Source organism: Spinacia oleracea, chromosome 3, assembly GCF_020520425.1.
Source record: "Spinacia oleracea cultivar Varoflay chromosome 3, BTI_SOV_V1, whole genome shotgun sequence".
NCBI lineage: Eukaryota > Viridiplantae > Streptophyta > Magnoliopsida > Caryophyllales > Amaranthaceae > Spinacia > Spinacia oleracea.
Window position 1 is genome coordinate 145,792,760 of NC_079489.1, and position 5,205 is coordinate 145,797,964.

General features: G+C 33.1%; 1 pseudogene; it reads left to right on the plus strand.

Annotated features, from left to right (window-relative positions):
- The first annotated feature begins 1,845 nt into the window (after positions 1–1,845).
- Positions 1,846–4,951, plus strand: LOC110780015 (berberine bridge enzyme-like 14; annotated as a pseudogene).
- The last annotated feature ends 254 nt before the right edge of the window (positions 4,952–5,205 follow it).

Sequence of the window (5,205 nt, forward strand, 5' to 3'; positions counted from 1 at the left end):
GTACAGGTTTCCCCTTCTTTAATTAGTTTTGTTTCTAGATTTGAACTTGATGGTTACTTTTTTTTATTTAATGAAGGTTGACCGGTTATTTTGCAGTATTTTTCAGATTTTGAGATGTCAGGGTTCAAGTAATGACAAATAGCAGATTGACGAAGTAAGAACTCAATGGATGCCCATGTTCAACAATTGTATAATAGCTAGGTTACGTTGAAGGCACAAAAAATATGCAAGTCTATTAATTTAATATATTTTGCGTAGTTTAAAGTTTGTATTCTTATCGTAGAACATATTTATGTAATATGTTGTATTAGGGTGACAGTTGTAAAATTCATTGAGGTTTGGAAATTAATATTCAACTATTTACTACACTCTTCAATATATAGTATTTTGAAATATGTATTTATTTTATGGCATAGCGAGTGAAATTAAAAAGAATAATTTAGAATATCGCTTTAATAAGCTTCATATACATTCAACTATTAGAAAACACTTTAAAATTGGTAGCAAAATCTTTAATAGCACACCTTTAATAGCGCTTATAATGTACTATAAAAGAAATATTTGAATTATCCTAACAGTACATTTTACAGCGCTTTTGACAAGCGCTATTAAAACTACCTTTTACTTTTAATAGCGGAGCCATCAACAACGCTTCAAGAAGCGCTGTAAAATGCCATATTAAGCGCTATAAAAGGCATTTTTTGGCGTAGTGCCACCTAATATTTTAAGCAGTTGAGTAACTCTTTAGCTATTTTGTATTCTAAAGGTAAGTTAATTTTACCAAAGTAGCTTGATATATAATTGAGTCCTTTCTTACATTTAAGTACTTGTATTTAATTTTAAAAAATCCATATTGGACAACTTTTTTCCTTTCAAATTAGCTTGACTAAGCTAATTTATTAAAATCACTCAAATAATTAGGCTAGTAGCTTGAAACTTTGCAAATTACAATTTACAAGCAAATATGACAAAATATATATTATTGTGTTGTGTGTTGTCTTATTCGTGGGTATACGCCTCTATTTATATATTATAAATTAAATATCCTACTCTTCGTAGATTTTTAAACTCCTATATACTTCTATCTTATATCGTACAGCCAGTGGCGGATCCACGTGGGTGCAAGGGGGTCGAGAAAAATTGAAAAAAAACGTATAGCTCAGTTTTAAGAGACCTGTTATAATCGAGAACTGGTCTATTAGTTTGTACTAAAAAAATCAGCTCAGACAAACGGCATCACGTACAACTATAGGGATAATCCTAAAAGACCAGTACTTATAAACAACGGTTTCTTAGATTTGATCAGTATCCAAATTCAATTCAAATCAAAGAGATCCGTTATTTAAATACCTGTTCTCTGAAATTAAGTTATTATTTCACCCCGCCCATGAACCCCGTGTTGAATAATTGTAATGATTTTGTAGGTATTTGATTTTAATATAAATATTTATTAATTTTAGGACAATACTTTATTTTTAGTATAATATTAATATCACCGGACACAAGACTTTAAAAATTCAGGATACGCCACTACCTTCACCCCGAAAAGAAAAAATCCTAGCTCTGCCACTGGATACAACTCAGATATAACACAACTCTACCACATACGATATTCTATCATACTTTGTACGATAAAAATACTTAGCTAGCTAGTTGCTCTTAGTTACAATATAAATAAAATAGTTGACGGATCTGGAAGATTTCCCCTATTCCGTCCTCGTGTAGCACAAGGGCCGAACTCCGCAGCAGCTGCATCTAGAATAAAAGGAAACTCGCCACTTTGTAGCTAATTCGCACACAAAAAAAAAAATCACGTAGAACTAACAAAACAAAACAAATTTTATTATGACAAACTGGAATATTGGTAAACCAGTTGCTGCTACTACCTTGTTGGTAATAACAATCTGTATACTGCAGTTTTCAACAACCTTTTCTGTTGTTTTAACAAAGAATAATAGTAACCCTATTAAGATTCATTTAGATTCATTCATCCAATGCCTTAATAATCAAAATCCTTTTTTTACTGACTTCATTTTCACCCCAAGTAATTCATCCTTCGATGAAATACTCCATAACAGATCATAGCCCGCGACTCGCAAGCCATTACTCATCGTAGTCCCAAAGAGCGAGATCAATGTACCACCAGCCCCGGCCCAAATAAAACGGGGGCCCTGTGCTAATATAAAAATATTGGCCCCTTAGACTTTACCCAACCCGAGGCCCTGTTCCGTGTCCCACTTTGAACTGGTTCAGGGCCGGGCCTGTGTACCACCCATCATTACCTGCGCTAGAATCAACGGTCTTAAGATCAAGATTAGGAGCGGGGGTCATGATTTTGAAGGGATATCATTTACAGCCTCTTATCCTTTTATCTTACTTGACGTGAACAACCTCAACAAAATTGAAATTGATACTGATACGGAGACTGCTTGGGTTCAGTCAGGGGCTACATTGGGTGAGATTTATTACAGGATTGCAGAGAAGAGTGGTGTACATGGGTTTCCGGCGGGTGTGTGTCCAAGTGTCTCTGCTGGAGGGCATTTTAGTGGAGGAGGACTTTTTTTGGGCTATTCGTGGTGGTGGAGGTTCTAGTTTTGGGGTTGTCTTGGCTTGGAAGCTTCATCTTGTTCGTGTTCCGGATAAGGTTACTGTTTTTAGGGTTAACGATAAAGATATCAACTCTCCAGGTATATATATATTTATATACTCCCTCTATCCATTAATACTCGTACCGTTTTTACTTTTTGCACTATTAAGATAATTCGTTTTGACCCTATTTTATTTCTAGTATATGAAAACAAAGGTTAATTAATACTTCCTCCGTTCCTAAATAGTTGCACCGTTTTGACTTTCACGTTTGCCAACGCGTAACTTTGACCATCAATACTTATAATTATGTATTAGTAAAAATTATAAAAAGTTGATATATTTAAAATATATATTAAGAAAAACCTAATAATACTTTGTATAATAATTTTTAATTTAAATTATTAGTAGAAAATTGAGGTCAAAGCAAGACAAGTGAATAGTGTCAAAAGTCAAAATGGTGCAACTATTTAGGAACGGAGGAAGTATATTGTTGGCTTCATCTTAATATATATTTTTAAAATATTAATATTTTTATAAGTTTTTATAATATGTAGTTAAAGAAATTGGTGGTCAAAGTTGTGCATTGGCAAGCGTGTCCGGTCAAAACAGATCGAGTATTAAGGAACAGAGGGAGTACTCATTATGCATACTACTACTGCATGTCGTACTAATTATAATTTTAAATCGGCAAGTTTGTTAAACAATATTACTTTCAAAATTTATGTGGTAAGATACTATCTTTTACCGAATTATGAACATTGACTCAAAAGTTTGAGATTGACTTTACCATATGCATCTTACGTGTCATTTAATTAACCATTTCTTCCGTTCGATACCACGTGAGATACACCTAGTGAAGTCAATCCCATAATCTTGAATCAATGTTCATAATGCGACAAAATGTAGTATCTTACAACATAAAATTTTTATAAGGTACTACGTAGTTAATTAGTTAATTATTAACATTTTTTAAGGTAATTTTTTAAAAAAGCTCAATTTTATAAGGCAAATTTGTCAAAAACTACCTTATGAAATATATTTTTTTCAAAAAACTACCTTACAAAAAAATGTTGTAATAAACTACCTTATAAAAATGTTATGTCGTAAGATACTACCTTTGGCCGGATTACGAGCATTAATTCAAAATTACGACGTTGACTTTACTAGGTGCATCTCACGCGACATCTAAAGGAAAAAGACGTACTTAAATGGCACGTGACATGTATATGGTAAAGTCAATCCTGGAATATCGATCAAACGTTCGTAATTCGAGAAAAAGTAGTATCTTATAACATAAATTTTTTTATAAGGTAGTTAATTACAATATTTATTTTTATAAGGTAGTTTTTTTACAAAAAAATAATTTTATAAGGTACGTAATTTTTGACAATTTTGCCATTTTATCATGTAGTTTTTGACAAATTTGCATAATCATATACTACTTATATCCTAAAATTATTTGATTTCCTGACAAAAATATGAAATTGTGGAAACAGGAGTGAATCACATGTTGTACAAATGGCAAAACATAGCTCACAAACTTCCTAACGATTTGCTTATTAGGGTAGAATCAATCGTCAATTCAAATCCTACTGGAAACTTAACAATTTACGCGACCTTCATCTCAATGTTTCTTGGAGACAAAGAGAGTCTTCTTCAAATCATGAACAAGAGTTTCCCTGAGTTAGGATTAACACAAGAGGATTGTAAAGAGATGCCATGGATTGATTCTGTGATGTTTTGGCATAGAATTCCCGAAAACACCCCTCGTGAAATCCTGCTCAACTACGACATAAAACATCCATTATACCGTAAAGTAAAGGCAGACTTCGTCAAAACCCCAATCCCTGAATCCGCATTACCCCAAATATGGGAAAAGATCATCCAAACGGGTTAAGTATATATGGAGTGGACTCCTTATGGAGGAAGGATGGATGAAATAGATGAATTTATGGGACAATTTGTGTCTGATTCTCCAAGGGAAGGTGTTCTTAATTATGTGGATTTGGATATTGGATCTTCATGGGAGAATTATTTCAAAGGCAATTTTCCCAAGTTGGTGATGGTTAAGACTAGGGTTGATCCTACTGATTTTTTCTCTCATGAGCAAAGTATTCCAACATTAAATTGTATAAGTTGTTGGAGAATAGAGAGTTTAAAAGAGGGTACCACAATCTTCTGCGTCTGCCTTTGTGACAATTTATTATTATTATTATTATTATTATTTGATCTTCGAATTTTCTGATTTTTATTGAATAAAACTTATTGTTACTGAATGTTATTTTCAAAGAGGAAAAGAAATGTGCCTCTTTTGACATATTAAAGTATATAAGCATAGTTCTCAATATAGGCGGTTAATTTTGATTTTTGAATACTTTTCTAATCGCCCAATTCGTATCAAACCATCCCGCTAAAGACAAATCAGAATCTGAGAGAAGAAGAATACCTTGTCTTGGACAACCTTTCAAGCAGTGCACAATACAAACCGCCGCTCCAAAAGCTCGTGTCTCGGAGTTTGCATGAATTGTGCCAAAAATCTGCACCATATTTGCCAGATCACACTACAAAAAATTGTACCATTAACGACGGAAAATCCCGTCGCTAAAGGCCATTAAT